We start from the raw sequence: 17,030 nt of genomic DNA on the forward strand, positions 1-17,030 counted from the left end.
ATTATTTGCGGCTCCAAGTGTTTTCTTTTCCTATGGAAAACGGGTCCAAATGGCTCTTTGAGTGTTAAAGGTTCCCTACCCCTGCCTTAGAGACATACAAGATTTGGGAGGGGAGTACAAGCTCTCTTCATCAGATGCAATCATTTGTATGTGAGGAAGGGAGTTTTGACTCTCAAAAACGTATACCCCCAAATCTTATTATTCTGTAAGGTGCTGCAGGACTTGAATCTAGGATTTGTGCAACTTTGTGGCTGTGGCTCAATGGCAGTGTATCTACGTGGCATGCAGACAAGTGCCAGGTTCAGTCCCCAGCATCTCCAGTTTAAAAGCCCAGGTGTTTGAAGACCTTGACCCGAGACCCCCAGGGAGCCATTGCCTGTAGGAGCAAACATTTCTGGTCTTGATGGGCCAACAATCTGATAAGGCAGCTTCAAGTGTTCAAGGTTGCTATATTATTTTTGGTCTGCACCCAGTAAACTTCCCGCATTGATGCGCAGTGTCCAGTCCCACCGACATGGGAAGAGAGTTCTGAGTTTGCAAGATGCAATTTCCAGAAAGGTTTTGAGCTGTTTGCTCTGAAGGTAGAGAAGACTGCAAGAGTTGAGAATGCTCTTCTTTTATCCATGTATCTGTACAATAGGGCTGCAATATTTACTTAATCAATCTTCACGTGCTTCAGGCAGAACCAACTCCTTCATGTAACCAGAGACAGCCCTAGATTTTGGCTCATGCCTATGCAACAAAAATAAATCCCATTGAACTTAACGGCAAAATAAAGCAGGAGTTCCCTTTATAAAGTAATAACTTTTATTGCAGAATAAGCTTTTCTGAGCCAGGGTTCACTCGATCAGGTGCACTGAAATGCACATTCATTCCCTTGATGCTTTGGAGTGGGTGTTCACTTCAGAGCATTGGATGAAGTGCGCCTTGCTAATTTAAGAGAGCTGATGCTGGAGTACGTTTGGCTAGTCTTGGCGGTGCCACTGACTGGCAAGCTTGCACTGCGTAAATCAGGCAGCAAGCCCACCGGTGCAGCCCCTCCCTTCTCAATCCCGCCACGCCCTCTCCGCCTGGCTGGCTGCTATGGAAACCAGCCGGTCTCCGTCCATTTGGCAGGTCGCTTCAAAGGCCACGCCCCTGCCGCCCGCCCATTGGTCCTCTGGGCGATTCCCTTGGGGAAACCCCCTCCCTTTAATGACTCGCAGCCGCTGTTCGTCGGGTAAGGAGAGCCTCCTTGGCTGCTAAGGGGGCTCCGGCTACTGGGCGGCCGCTCCTAGTAGGTAAGAGGGGTGCATCCATGGGGCTGCGCCGAGTTTCCTTAGTGGCATTGGGTGGGTGAGATGATGCATCCATGCTTTGCATTGACTTCCGTGGGTCTGATCTGATGCCCTAGTAGGGGTCCCTCAGGGTTGCAGTGCTGTGCTGGGGAAACCGGGGGAAGGAGGGTCTCTTGGGTGGGAAAGAGCAGTTGAGTTTCTCCGGGTGGAGTGTGCATCCAGGAAGAAAGACAGGAGTGGGAGGGGGGGAGGGGTGGCATGCAAGGGAGGGAAGGGGAGGGGACCCGGCACCTGGACATGGCCCACCCACCCTAGCGGAGGGAGGGGGAGGGGAGGGAGGGGTGGCATGCAAGGGAGGGGAGGGGACCCGGCACCTGGACATGGCCCACCCACCCTAGCGGAGGGAGGGGGAGGGGAGGGAGGGGTGGCATGCAAGGGAAGGGGAGGGAGTGAGGGGTGGCATGCAAGGGAGGGAAGGGGAGGGGACCCGGCATCTGGGCATGGCTCACCCACCCTAGCGGAGGGAGGGGGAGGGGAAGGAGGGGTGGCATGCGAGGGAAGGGGAGGGGACCCGGCATCTGGACATGGCCCACCCACCCTAGCGGAGGGAAGGGGAGGGGAGGGAGGGGTGGCATGCAAGGGAGGGGAGGGTGCCCTTTTCACACGTTATGCAACAACAAACGCGGGTTTCCTACACTGAGCGAAGAGCGCTTTCCAGTCCTAGCTCTCTGGGCAGCTTCGCACTTGCAAAATATATTTGCAGCAATATCACAGCAAGCATGTTGTGTGTGACTAAGAATTTTATCCCACTGTGTGTGTGTGGGGGGGGGGGGTGTTAAACATGTGCCTACCTGGACCTTTTTTTGGAATGCTTCAAGATCCACTGGTGCGCATGGAGCGAACCTGTTTGCTGCATGTAAAGAGAACCCACTTGCTGAAGAGTGTATTGAAATTACAGGTGTTTTTTTTTTCAAACACTGGTTTGTCATCACATTAAATCACTTGTGTGTGGGGTTTTTTTTAAGTTATGTGTACTCCTAAACATCATATCTGATCCTGTGGAAATTTTTCCTATATTATGATCTGTATTTTATACCTAGACAGACATTTTCCCTTTCAAAGGCATTTGCTTTACAGTACCAATAGTCCCATGGCACAGAGTGGTAAACTACAGTACTGCTTTCAAAGCTCTGCAAATGACCCGAGTTCGATCCCAACAGAAGTCAGTTTCAGTGGCCGGCTCCAGATTGACTCCATCCTTCCAAGATCAGTAAAATAAGTACCCAGCTTGCTGGGGGTAAAGTAAATCACCCCATAAATGCAGCCTGCCTAGTAAATGCAGTCATGTGACGTCACCTCAAGGGTCAATAATGATCTGGTGCTTCCACAGGGGACTACTTTTATGTTTATCTACTGTGTAAAGTACCTTGTAGGTGTATATGTAACCTCTATCTGTAGGTTCTGTGGGGCAGAACTTGGAATGAGTTTGCAACAACAAATTTTAAAAACAAAATGGTTTACTTTCTTAAAATATAACATCAAACATCAACATTTAACATCACACTTCAAGGTCCTGTTCAGGTTGCATTTCAAGTCCTTCTAGTTACAGTCTTCTGATATTGCCAAGTTCAATTCTTCCTGCAAGGGGGTTGGCTCCTGAAGACTCCAAGGGCTTAGTGAACAGGATTCAACATGATGAAGGTTTCCAGGAGAACTCCCACCCATTACAAATACACACAAAACCCCCTGAAACAATAAACTCCAACATTTACAACATAGCAAAAATAAACAACTACCTTCCCAGTAGTTCCCAACAACATTGCAGTTACCTTAACAAGGTGTTAAGGGCTTATACAAATCAAGGTCCGAGTCTGGTAGCCTTGTCTCCTCCAAACTACATGAGCTCTGCAGCCTTCTGCTGCTTTGGGTCTCCACTCCTTTCTGGGTCAACCCATTCTGAGCATGGGGGTTACAAATATAGTACTCCATAACACAAGATTAAAATGGATTCTGGGCACCTTCTACATTGGGTTCCATAAAAGCTGATGTGATCCACACAGAGGAGGGGAAATTGATCCAGCCCTGGTAATCAGGGAGAAGTCTGTGGTACTGTAGTATACTTGTGCTTCTGAAGAGATACTGGCCCTTGGGGTCTCTTCCAACTCTATGATTCTATTATTCCCTCCCTACAACAGGTAGTAAATGCTGCCAGAACAGACAGTGTGGACTCTCTGGAAGGAGATCTTTGCATACATCCAAAGCTATACAACCTATTGCTGTGCATGCATGCGTTTGAATGAGACTGGATGGCATTGTATTGTGTGCAGTATTCTTATATTGTGTTTTTGTTAAATTGGTCTACAGTATTGATCACAGAAGGTTCATTGGCATGTATTGGACTTTAGCTATTAATGGAATTTCTCTTGAGTGATCGAGACTTGTGTGGGAAGGCTGACATTCAACAAAATCCAAGTTTTTACTGCCACAGTACTGTTTTTACTGATTAAGGTAGTCAATACTGGATTCTTCCGTGCTTTTTGAGCCAGAAACCCACTGCAGCTCTGGAGAACAGGAGTACCCATCTTCTCAGTTGTAATTCTCAGCCTTGAAATACACTCTCTAAGGAGATATTTATGTGTATTCTTTAGGTTATTTGTTTAAAATATATTAGCGTTTTGGGCTTTCCATAATTGATTTTTTAAAAATTCTGCTACTGTTTTCTGTGGGTTTTTATTGAAGTTCATTGCGCTAATAAGAATTAATTTTTTAAAAATGTTTTTAAATTTTTATATTTTTAACATTTTTGTAGAATTGATATTTTGGAGAACTTTTTTTTATCGTAAGCTATCTTGGGCAGTTTCCTTGAAAAGCTGGAATAAAAATCTATAAGATAAATAAAACCGGAATCTGTAATAGGAAGCTGTTCTATCATAGTTTACTATTCCAGACTCCAATTTTATCTGAGCCATAGATGTGTATCTCTGTTTTCCAAGGGCATAAATATAGATGGGCAGATGTTGTAGCAGGAAAGGGGAGTCTCCTGTAACAATAGGCAGGGTAGATAGACAAGATGAACATTTCAGAGGTGTCCCGCCCACCTGCTACACCCTCTCATCAGCTGTTAAGAGCATCTAACAGGCACACTAATTAGTTACTGAACTGATTTTTAGCTAAAAATGTTTGGAAGAGAAGGAATGACTTTGGAAATGTAAGGCCAAGAAGTCCAGTCCAGAAAGCTATCAGCTTTCAGAAGTGTGAAAAATTGGCAGTTGTCCACACAAGTGCATATTGTATTAGGGTTCTGAGCCAATTGTTGGCCAGGCGGGAAGGATTATTTACCATCATACTGCTTCCTTCTTGTCCTATGCGGTACACATGTGACTGTGGTCTGAATGTTGTAGTAGTGGCACTGGGTAGTAATTCATCTTAATTTTTTGTTCAGAGATCTGTTGGGGATAAACACTATTAGTTCCTTTCATTATTTTTTCCTGTTAAAATAAATTGGGGAAGGGGAGAGGAATCAGGTGCAGTATAATGTGATTAGTACACCAAATATTGTTTTTGCAGATCAGTGTCCATGAACTTTCTGTCAGAATATGTGTTTAGATGAGCAAAATCTAAATGACAGCTGGACCCTCCTTCTAGCAGGTGCCGTGTGCAAATTAGGACTGAGTGCACAACATGTACCGTGTGCAAAACCTGATAAGGTAAGGGCACCTGATTGGTACCACATATGTATATAGATAGCACAGACAACAGAGTGATGTGTGCCTGAAAACACCTTTGGTCTGGCGAAGCACTTTGTCAGTAGATAGCAATAAATAGAACTGCACTGGTGACTGTGTGTCTGTCAGTTCTTGTCTACATTGCATCCTGCAAGGTGGTCTACTCCGAGTAAATCCGCTGCTTCAACACTTTCTTTCATATTTGCAGTTAATCGAAAGCTGGGGTCCCAAGAACAGTGTAGAATATTATTGAAGGCTTTCCTGACCAGAATCACTGGGGTGTTCTGTGTTTTCCGGGTTGTATGGCTGTGTTCTAATAGCATTTTCTCCTGACGTTTCGCCTGCATCTGTGACTGACATCTTCAGAGCATCCTCTGAAGATGCCAGCCACAGATGCAAGTGAAACATCAGGAGAAAATGCTATTAGAACACAGTCATACAGCCTGAAAACCACATAACACCACCGTGTAGCTAGTTCCATGTGCCTATGAGGTCTTGTGTCACTGGAATGGCGCCCCAGCTGAAGAGCTTTCAAAAGTTATGAGAGGGTTTAATGTAGTTCATTGGATTTCTGTTCCTGTACAGAAGGAATGCCAGTATTATTAACCCTGATTGCAGATTTGGGAGTAGGGCTAAGAGAGCATTTAAATTTACCAGATTTACTATATTTCCTGTCTGAGATGAGATTTGAATGGACTCTTCTCCCCCACATTGAGCCCTCTGCAGACGTTATTCATGTTGAAATCAACATGACTAGAAGGGGAGAAGACAGGCCGAGATGAAGTCCACCTGATGCCATAAACACAATCCAGCCTTAGTGCCGTGGCCCTTCCATTTGCGAGATTCATAATTCAGCATACTTGCAAGCCAGTCTGACCAGATTTCACAATTCATATTCACAATACAGCCTGCTTTTAATTTCATTCATTTAACACTTTAATAAACACTTTCATTTTGGGATGTCAGTTCTGAAGTTGTTGTTTTTTAAAACCCACCCCCATTATAAAAACTAAAAGCTGGCTGAAATTGTTGATCAGTAGCAGATTATTATTAGTAACTACCAATTTGCTCATCCATCCATCACCAAGGCTGATCTTAAATAAAGGTTCCCCCCGAGAATAACAGAATAAAATACCCATTCATTAAGTTACTCAATATATATAATTACAGTGTGTTAGGAAATGGGAATACATGTATATATTATAATATATATACAATCCATGTATATGTAAAGTTTTACTTTGTAGGCCTATAACCTAGCTGCTATAGGTGTGTGCTTACTTATATACCTGTACTGATACTGCGATAATATGTGTATATAAGTAAACTGACTATTCCAGGTGGTTGCTAAGATATCAGTGTGTGAGCTTATAGTCAGTAACTTTAGCTTCCAGAATTTGTATTCCCTTGGTGGTGACACTAAGGTGGGATAGAGGCAGGTCGATTTTTATGCATTTTAGTTAAGGGGTTTGGCTGTGTTCCTATCTGTAAAATATTCATGAAGGTGATTGAGGTCTTTATGGTGTGACCCTAGTTCGCCTGAAGTTGAACTAATGTTTTTGTGTAGTGGTGGTGTCCCCCCCCCTTTTTTTTAGCCATGGTAAATTTTTTTGTGGTGGTGCCCACTTTCCCCCTGGTGCCCTAGCACATGCTTATTATGCTTAATGGTTAATCCAGAGCTGGGAGAGGGCTTGAGTGTGTCCTACCTACACAAAATGGCTAGTTTATGAATGCTAGAGTTCTCTCAATACTGCCTCAGCCACAAAATTTTGGGATTGGTGCCTCGAAGAGGGCAAAGTTTGTGCAGGATATATTGTCACTTCCAGGTAACAATCTGGGCAGCCTTCCGTTGTATCTATGACTTTTACCATAGAGAGTAGGATAACATCCTAGATTGTCACTATGTGGACGCAGGTTTTTCTTCTTCTATTCCACAATTCCTCAGGGGCGGAAATATTGTGCTTGGGAATGGGTAATTCCGTAACCTGGGTGAGTAAATGGGAAGCCTAGTCTGTCACGTGTAAGCTGCATCTCTGAGATCAGAATGTTAAAAAGCACCATTCCTCTGTGGAACGGTAGAGCCACTGTATGCACACTTTGTGAACGTGTAGACTCTGTGATCGCAAGCCAATGATCATGCATAGAGGAGGGGAGAGGTCAGTCAACTCATGTCCACTCCCACTCTAGGCATGCTTATTTCAGCTCTTTTAAAGCTGATTAGCAGTGCCCCATGGCTGGCTGGCAGGCAGATTCAAGTAGGTTAGCTAAGAGTGCTTAACTCCTCCTATGTTTCTCCTATGGTTAAAAAACTCCGTTGCACTTAAGTCTGACACTTGAGCCTGTCTTTTCTCAACAGAAAGCTAGTTACAGCTTCGGAGGGGCTATTAAAATCATGAAAGAGACATGGTAGGAAAAGGTTAAATGATTTCTTCCCTAAACTGCAATGTGGTTTCCTGGGTCTGCACACTAGCTTATATATTATGATTGTAAACGTTGACATTATGATCCTAAACATTGGCAGGAGATAGGGAAATGCATTTGGATGTGATTTAAAGGCCCCTTCTTATGATGGAGTTCAAAAGCAGAGCTAAAAAAGCTTCGTTCCCAATTTGTTTATGGCAGTGATTTTGTAATGAGTAATTCACGCCTTTATGAACTCTGCCATTTTATGTTTCATTTTCAGATGCTTGAAGTTCAAACAAAAATAATGTGTGTTGTTCTAGTGCTCCCAGGTGGGGCTGCTTGAAAGCAGATCTGTTTGAGAGTATTAATAGGATACATTTTTTTATTTGTTGTCCTGACAACTGTGATTCAATTCAACAGTTCGTTAATTTCAAGATTAGTCCATCAGTATCAAGCGGCGGCAGGGGGGGGGGGGAGAGATCTGGAATTAATGGCAGATTCATAATATTTTAAAGACCCACACGTACGACAATGCAATCTAGGAAAGAAACAATGTTTTCAACTAGTGGTTTTCTATCTCTGGTCTAGGAGTCCTGATGCAATTTTATCAGGGCTTCTTAATGTAAAGGAGGAGGAGGAGGAGGAGGAGTTTGGATTTATACCCCACCTTTCTCTCCTGCAGGGAGACTCAAAGGGGCTTACAATCTCCTTTCCCTTCCCCCCTCACAACAAACACCCTGTGAGGTGAGTGGGGCTGATTGGCTCCCGGGGTCAATAGCTGGAAAATACCTGGAGATTTCGCAGGTGAACCTTGGGGAGGGCAGGGTTTGGGGAGGGCAGGAACTTCAGTGGGGTATAATGTCATCCACCAAAGCAGTCATTCCCCACATTTAATCTGCATTGTCCAGAGATCAGTTATAATAGCAGGAGATATCCAGGTCAGACCTGGAGGTTGGCAGCACAAGCGATATTAGATTCAATAGTGTTGGCTACCTTTTATCCACATTCACCAAAGAAATGCTTGAAACGGCTTTACAATTAGAGTGGAAAAACCTTCTCTGCAATATATTTCTAAGATGTTAAAATCAATAATCAACAAATGCAGGTATAAAGTCACAAAATCAACAGAGAACAATAAAACAGCTTGGCAAAGCAGTCATTCTGCTTTTGCTTTTGATATCTGACTATGTTTATCGAAGAAGAGAAGAAGAGTTTGGATTTATACTCCACTTTCTCTTCTGTAAAGAGACTCAAGGTGGCTTAAAACTCTTTTCTCTTCCTCTCCCCACAACAGGCACCTTGTGAGGTAGGTGGGACTGAGAGAGTTCTGAGGGAACTGTGACGAGCCCAAGATCACCCAGCAGGAATGTAGGAGTGGGGAAACAAATGCAGTTCACCTGATAAGAGTCATGTGGAAGAGTGGGGAATCAAACTCTGTTCTTGAGATTAGAGCCCACCTGCTCTTAATTGCTACACCCTAGCATAACAGATGTATTTGCCATAGTACCATCTCCTGTTTAGGGTGGCTGCAGCAGCTTCCAAGATATCAGTGAGGGGTGTTCTGTTTCAGCCGATTAAATTATTATTTTTTTTGCAAGATGAAACATTATATTGGCATTTATAATGCTTATTAGCCGTGTGCTGCTAGTTGATGAACGCCGCTTGCTTAATTCCTTTTGTTCCCTCCTGAATCAAGTGGGCTCCAGATGAGGCAGGCGACTCAACTAACTAATCTCTGGAGCATTGAGTAATTGCTCTTCTGACTGTGCCTTACAGTTTGCCCTTTGCTGCTGTGCGCACATGTGCAAAAGGTTGTGGGAAATCTCCAAGGGTTATGGGAAGCTTTCAGCAGGTCTTTGATAGCTGGGAGTCTTTGCTAGAATCACAGGGTGGTTGTAACTGGAGGGGGTTTAATTTGCATGCCAAGTACATTGGTTGCAGTTCTGTAGAATTACCGGTACCTTTGTTGCTCTCATCTCCACCCTCTCCCTGCTTGCTTATATGCTTCAGTTCAGGAGGCCAAAATCTGTGCAATCTACCAGTTCCTTTCATTCTTTTTAAGAGAAGAACTCTCCAAATTGAACAGAGATTCGGTAACTTTTTAAAAAATTATTTCCAATTATTTTCCTCTTGTTCTGCATTAGGTGGTCCGGAAAGGATGCAGGAGGATCTCACACACGTGATGTTTTTGAATTACTTTATTTGTTGTAAGCCACAATGAATGAATGAATGAATGAATGAATGAATGAATGAATGAATGAATGAATGAATGAATGAATGAATGAATGAATGAATGGACTTCCATCACAGAAGTTGGGCCAAGCTCAGCCCAGTTTGACTTGCATATATGGACTTGCCCAAAGGTGTACCGGGGCAAAAAGGCACCTACCCCCCTGCCCCCACTCCCCTCCCCCGCCCCACTTACCTTAGCTGGTAGAGGAGGGTGGTGGTGGTCCCGGGCAGCCTGGCGAGGTCAGGCCTGGTGGAGCCGGGCCAAGGGGCACCTAATGGGCCCGTGGCAGGCTCCTAGCCCGGCTGCTCCTTCAGGAACCTGTCACAGGCGTCCCCCATGTGATCTATTGACCCTGCCCCCCAATTGACCCTGCCCCCCAATGTCCTTTTGGCAGGTGTACCAATGGACTTGCTTTGTAAAGAGTCAGGCCATTGATATATCATGGTCACTATTGGCTGACAGGTGGGGTTGCATCAACCGCTATTTATATCATACCATGTACAACAAACAACCGTGACATATAGCAGTGCAAGATTACCATAGTCTAATTATGATACTATTCAAGAATTACTACAACTCCTTCTTAAAGTAACAGTATATCTCAGATTGTTCTTAAAGAACTAACGTCTTTGGAAGCCTTGTATTCCAGTTATTTGGATTTCTTGGGAATCATGCAAGTCCGTCTGAACGGAATACGCGTTATATGCCGTTTTCAAATTGATCTTCTTCAGATAAGATTCCCCTATTTATCAACCAGCCGTATCAGGGGTAAAAATTCAAAGTTAGCCTTTCACATCTCTCAGCCTGAATGGGTTGGATGCGGTGAATGAGGGCTTTCCGGCTGTTCCATTCCGTGCATTGTTTCAAGCAAGCTGGACATGTAATGGGAGGGGTTTGAACCCGAGAAAACCCCCCCCCCCCGCCCTTACCTACGTCCCTGCCTGTCAGTGTGGTTGACCCTGTTGGGGCTTGTATTTTTTGTTCAGCCTTCCCCTAGATAGCCTCAGGCTGGCCTGATCTTGTCAAATCTCAGAAGCTAAGCAGGATCAACCCTGGTTAGTATTTGAATGGGAGCCCCAGAATTGTGACCTGGAGGCAAGCAATGACAAACCACCTCTGAACATCTTTTGCCCTGAGAACCCTATAGGGTCACCATAAATTAGCTGTGATTTTACTGCACACACAAAAAATCTTTGTCCAAGCTATCATTTATGCCAAATTGCAGGTGGAGAGGAAAAGGATTCTTGGTTTTATAAGCAGCTGAAATCAAAATATACAACCAGAAATGAAAGTTCTATTTAATTGGGATGACTGACTCAGTGCTTCCTGTTTATCTGAGAATCCTTTGGGGAAGGGTACAGACTTTGCTTCATAATTGGATTAGTAGCTTTGGTGAGGTTGCTGCTTGCAATTAGTTTTATATTCACGAGTCTTCATTTTAATTAGGTATAAAGCTAGGAGACAATTTAGCTTTCTAAAATTTGACAGGCAGGATTGCTTAAGTGAGAGGTACGAAGTCTCAGAATTTCACACCAGTTGAATGAAAAGCAAGTTTTGGATGAAAATGGCTTTTCAGTGGAAGTAAAAATGAATGGGATTTGTTCACTAAAGTACTTTCCCATTTGGTTTTGTTTCCAAACATCCCTAGTGGATTTCACTAGGGACCAGGCAATGTGTGATACTGGAGATCTATGACTGAGGCTCCTGACATCTATCCCCAGAATAGGTAATGGGGTTTTTATACTTTAAGAACTGCCTAATCCTATACAAACCTACCTAATCATTACGATCATTTTCAGGAACCCTGCATCAGGCGTCCCCATAATCTCATGCTAGATAGTTGGTCATGATTACAAAATTGTAGAATTACCTTCGCAGGGAGATTCTTCTGTCTCACTAGAGGTTGAAGTCTTTTCTGATTTATCTGGAGTTCCCTTACAACGTCCCTCTTCTTTGTTTCAGTTGCTGATTGGTTTTACATATATTCCTGTTTTAAAGTTTCTTTCTGTTGTCTTTTTAACTTTTTTGTTGTCTTTAGGGCCTTATTTGGGTGGGGAGGCATGATACAAATTCTTTGAACAATGCGCTACCACCATGCCATTACCTTGATCAATACAACGCCGCCGCCGCCCCCCCCCCCCCGGTCAGAAACGTGGGTTCAAGACCCCTTTAAAAGAACTTGGACAAAGTTGATGAAAGCAGCAAGGTTTTATTGCCTTATAATATGTTCTTGCAAGAGCTAGCAGGCGCGCTGAGAGAAATAAGTAGCATGTTTTTATTCCTGGCCCTGGCCGGGCTTTCCCTCCCTTCTTCTCCCGTTGGTTGGGAGGAAAATTCACAGCCTATCCATCCGCATGAAACACACCACATGAAGATCTGCCCCTGATTACATCTCCCCCTCCTCTAATTCTGGAGACCTAAGCCCATATTTACAATCTTCCATATATGGCTTTAACTTCCAGCTAGCAACAGACACCTGCAACCACCAAACCCACCCATCATCCGGCCCTGGGTCCTCCGAAAGGTCAACCTGCAATCAGCAATGCACCACTTATTCCATTTTCCTCTATGTGGCAAGCCTTTTCTGATATATAATTCTCTGTATGCTTCATTGCTCCTTAACCCACACTGTGTGGTTTAGCTAAAAGCGCGTGTGATGCGAAGCCACAAGTGCAGACTCTTTACACTTGTCTTGATCTGCTTGGCCGATAAGCTTCTAAGTGGTTTACCTGTACTATAGTTTCCTACACAAGCAAGCTCAAAACTTTTTGTTAACCCTTAACCATATTTAATAGTTTTATAGCCTGCAATGAAAGTTTTAAGCTTTATGAGATTATCATGTTGGCATCCTGAAAAAGCAACACATTTTTATTTACCACAACCCCAGTTGCTTTGGGTCCTAGAGGTTTGCCTACTTTGATATGGACCTAAATTTGCTAACCATCCAAGAGTTCTCTGGGAAGTAAAATAATAGGGAACATTGATTCTGGTTTGGACACCAGTTATCTAAGATTGGGACTGGGATCTAGTTAATAGGTGTTTTGATAGGGTTGCAAGCATCTATTTTTTTTTTTGTAGGAGAATGGGAGGTTTACAGGAATCAGGGCTATGTGTAATTTTTTTAAAAAGGTAGGATCTTTTCAGCAGTCAAGCTACAGAAGAGGACTCAGGATGGCTGCTGTTGACACACACTTGGAAAATTAGAAAACATGAGGACGTGACACTTTCTCCTCTATTTAAAATGGAAACTAGGTCCTTCCATAGGCTCAGAGCCCCATCTACTTTGAGGCAAAAACACTTAAGTGATGCCATACTGGGTGAAAACAAGTAGAATTATAAATGAAATGGTCAACAATTTGTTGCCTTATAGTGGTGTCTCTCTAGCTCTTTCTGATCCTGGGGTATAAGGAGAAAGGCACATCTCTGCAGCAAAAAGGGCTAGAGGCTTACAGGGGGATTTTTTTTTAAAAATGAAAGCTACGAAATCAGAGAGCCTGAAATGATTTCTGCAATGTTATAACGACACTGAATTGCTGATTTTAAATTTTTTTTTTACAATTTGCAATGATGACATAAATGATGCTTTTATTCAAAAATAGTAAAAAAGAAAAACCAAACCCTTATTTACCAGCTGGGAGTTTTTTTGTAGCACATGATTATTAATATCTATTTCATTTAAATTTGTATCCTCATGCTTCCTTCAAGGCAAGTTTATTTATTTATTTGTTTGTTTAGGGGATTTGTATTCTGTTAAGGTGGCTCACAACTAACAATAATAACAACAACGATAAAGTGCCATTCAAGTCACAAGCAACTCTTGATGAACCCCTCATTGGGTTTTCATGGCAGAAGGTGAGTTGAAGTGTTTTGCGATTCCCTACCTCTGAGTAGCAACTCTAGACTTCCTTGGTGGCCTCTCAGCCAAATACTAGCCAGGCCAAGCCTGCTTCGCTTCCAAGCTCTGACAAGTTTGGACTATGCAACAAAACCAATCAAGACAATGAAAGCAAAGCAGTAAATCAAATCATCCAGTGAAACTAGTCAATCAAGAAAAGACAAGCTAGTAGAATAAATAAATAAATAAGAGCAGGGCAGTTTTTAAAAAGTCAAGGCATAAAAACACACAAAATGAATCAGTCCAAAAAAAGTATTAATAAAATAGTCCTCAAGCTTGGAACAGGCCAGAAAACAAAAGAAAAGAGGGCTCTGGTCAAAAGCCTGCATAAAGAGAAATTGAGTCTGGCGCCTAAAAGAAATTAAGATGGTGGCCAGGTGAGCTTCAAGGGGAAGTGCATTTCAAATAAATTATTGGTTTCCCTTCCCCTGTCCGTTTTTATCCTCAGAACAACCTTGTAAATTTGGTTAGATTTCAATAAGATGACTGACCCAAGGTCACTCAGTGAGGTTCAAGGCTCAGTAAAGATTTGAATCTGCATCTTCCCCGTCTTAGACCATCTATTGATAAATCTGGCCAACGTCCCACCTCTTTGTAATATTTCAGGCACTAATATTAGCTTGTAATTATCTTGTCTCGGTGACAGGCTGATATGATGCAAAGCGTTAAGCAAATCCGGGATGGATTAGTCAGCAAATGAAAGGACAGAAGTCCTGTACTAGCATGGAAGTAAAAATAGCCTGGGCTTTTTCAGAACTCCAGTTGCCCAGGATTGATTTGCCATCTCTCTTTCTTTCTCTTTCGTGCTTGAAAGATTCTGTGTCATTCCAGCCCAGTCTTGTGCGCAAGGTAGACCCTTTGGGTAAATTTGTCATTTGTAAAAGGTTCTACACAAACTGGGTTTTTAAAAGTCATTTTGGGCGTGAAAAAGAGGAAGTGTTACGGTCACGATGAAGGATTGCAAACTGGGTCAGGTAAGCAACCTAGCTCTGGGTGAGGGTAGTGAAGGCGTAGAATGGGAGTCCAAACAAATGTGGAGATTGGGCTAATTTCTACTGTGAATGTGAGTAATAAATGATTGAGGGGGGGGGCATGGAAAATGTCCCGTACTTTAAATAACAGACGTAAACTTGTAGTCTTCTGATTACCTGTTTTAATGTTGCTTCCTGATTCCATAAACAGGTTCCTCAGTTTATAGGTTTGATTTTTGGCAGTTTCCTTTTATGTGAGGAAGGAAGGCAGAAAGAGAAGTCTTCATCCTAAGGATATGGCCTGTGATACCAAAGCCATATAACAGTTCTCTCTCCTCTTGTACTCTTTAGTATCTTGAAATTAAGGGGAAAGATATGTCTAATTTCAAAGCTCGTGTCCTCTTAACTGTCCAACATAAAGAGTATTGTTTAGATTATTCAATTTTGGATTAGTTTATGAATTGAAGAGGTCCTGTTTCCCTCCGTGGTTCTATGACTACCTGGAGAAAAAAATACCTTGTCCCTTTGATAACGACTTGGTGGTGGAAAGTGCCATCAAGTCATAGTCAACTAATGGCAACCCTGTAGGGTTTTGAAGGCAAGAGACAAAACAGTGGTGGCTTGCTATTTCCTGCCTGTGCATAGCAATCCTGATGTTCCTTGGTGGTCTCCCATCCAAGTATTAACCATGGCTGACCTTGCTTAGCTTCTGAGATCTGATGAGTTCAGGCTAGCCTGATTTGGGCTTATATGGACTTAATAGGATATATGCCATACATCTACTTCCACACAGGAGCCAGGATATCTTTTTCTGGGCCTGGTGTCAACCCTAGCTCTATAAAGAGGAAGAACTAGCTGTTCTAGCTTTGGAGGCTTGTTGAAAGGGGTGATTGCGAAACAACAGTAGGCTTAATAGTCAAAGTATGGCATCTGTCTGCAGCCTAGGACTACTGGTCTGTGTACTTGTTTCTGCATCTCATAACGTTGCCTTCCATTCATTGTAAATTGCTATAGAAAGTCAAAATCTCCCCTTTTTTTTTGCCCAAAGAAACATACTCTGTAAAGGCTGAGTTGAACTTTCCTACTGCTTGGCGGGACAGGATAGGGATGGGTGATGTAATATTTATTAATTGGAAGTACGATTTATCATATGTCATGGGGCTGCTGGGAAAGGTAATGGAAAGAAATCTGGGAGAGAGGCAATTAAAATATTTGCCATCTTCCTGATGCTTGTATTTACGTGGGCGTCTGCGTGTTCTCTCTTTCAAAGAGAAACCTCAATAGATTTCATGAAACAAAAGCTAGAAAGGAGATGAGGTAAAATCTGTGAGAGGCTCAAATGCGAACTCAGCTGCACCTGCCCTCTTTTCCAATGTAAAGTAGCTGTCTGACATTTAACAAGAGGCTGAAAGCTTGCCTACTGGCTTGTGAGGGGGGGGGGTGTTTTTGGAGGGGGGAGCAAAATCAAATCAGACATGTTTTTGAAAGGTGGTTTGTAATTTTAACTATCCATTTTGGTATCTGTTTTCTTGTGTGGCTTTGATTGTGTATTCTTCCACACCCAATGTCACGTAGAGAGTGTTGAACTAGGATCTGAAAGATCTCTGCTCTGCCATGAAAGTTTGCTGGGTGACCTTGAGCCAATCATTTCCTTACCATGACTTACCTCAGAAAGTTGTTGAGAAGATAAAGTGAAGAACCGACAACTGTGTTGTAATCCAGTTTAGGTCTCAATTGGGGAGAAAAGTGGGGTATAAATACACGTAAAGATCCCTGAATGCCAGCACTGTTGATTTTTCCTGTTTTCCTTCCAATGATGCTACATGAGCTTGTGAACCCTGCAAAGCCGCTGCATTTATACTCAAAATGTTTTCGCTACATATTATGTGAGGTTCAGGGCTGCCAAAAAGCCATGCCTCCTCTTCAGTGTTTAATTAAATACATGTATGATGTGCCATCATTTTTATCACTTTCCTGACCCTGCAGATACAAGCCAATTAAGTGACAGGAAAACACCGGGACACAGAGATGCCGTATTATGGGCAGCTAAACATTATTAGAGAGAATGGGAAGGAGGCCTACAGTAACAATGGTGCAAGTCTCATAACGTTCAGTTAGTCTCTTACCTTTGCTTCAAGGACACAGGGATTAGCAAAAAGGGCTGCTGATTCTCCGTCAGCTTTCCCCCAACTTAGAAAAGGATGTTTGCTGAGCAAACTCTAGTAACTGAACTAATAAATCCACTATTAGTAATAAATCCACTAATAAATCCACTAATCCACTAATAAATCCACTGAACTAATAAATCCACTAATAAATCTGTTCTTCTGTTCCCTGCCACTAAACATTCCCCATGAACACCCTAGTTAGCAGGGGTGGAGTGCAGGGGAACTGTGCCCAGGGCGCACTTCTTGCGCCCTTGTAGTGGCGCCGCCTGCCCCTCCACACCCCCTCCCCAGCCCGGCCACTCCTCGGCTGCAGAGCCACCCGGAGCGTTGCACCAGCCCACCCTGTTGGCGCTACACC

The 17,030-nt window shown here is 43.2% G+C and overlaps 1 protein-coding gene across 5 annotated transcripts in view; it reads left to right on the forward strand.

Moving 5' to 3' along the window:
* The first annotated feature begins 1,171 nt into the window (after nt 1-1,171).
* The window catches only part of NIM1K (NIM1 serine/threonine protein kinase), a 33,275-nt gene continuing 17,416 nt past the window's right edge, over nt 1,172-17,030 (forward strand). The window contains exon 1 of one of the 5 annotated variants that reach the window (XM_048504563.1): nt 1,172-1,280. The gene's annotated coding sequence lies outside the window, so the exon portion shown is untranslated. Of the gene's footprint in view, nt 1,281-4,844; nt 4,985-13,389; nt 13,491-14,306; nt 14,508-17,030 lie in introns of those variants that run through there. The other 4 variants (XM_048504567.1, XM_048504565.1, XM_048504564.1 and 1 more) reach the window with 4 other exon arrangements.

Source organism: Sphaerodactylus townsendi, linkage group LG07 (genome assembly GCF_021028975.2).
Source record: "Sphaerodactylus townsendi isolate TG3544 linkage group LG07, MPM_Stown_v2.3, whole genome shotgun sequence".
NCBI lineage: Eukaryota > Metazoa > Chordata > Lepidosauria > Squamata > Sphaerodactylidae > Sphaerodactylus > Sphaerodactylus townsendi.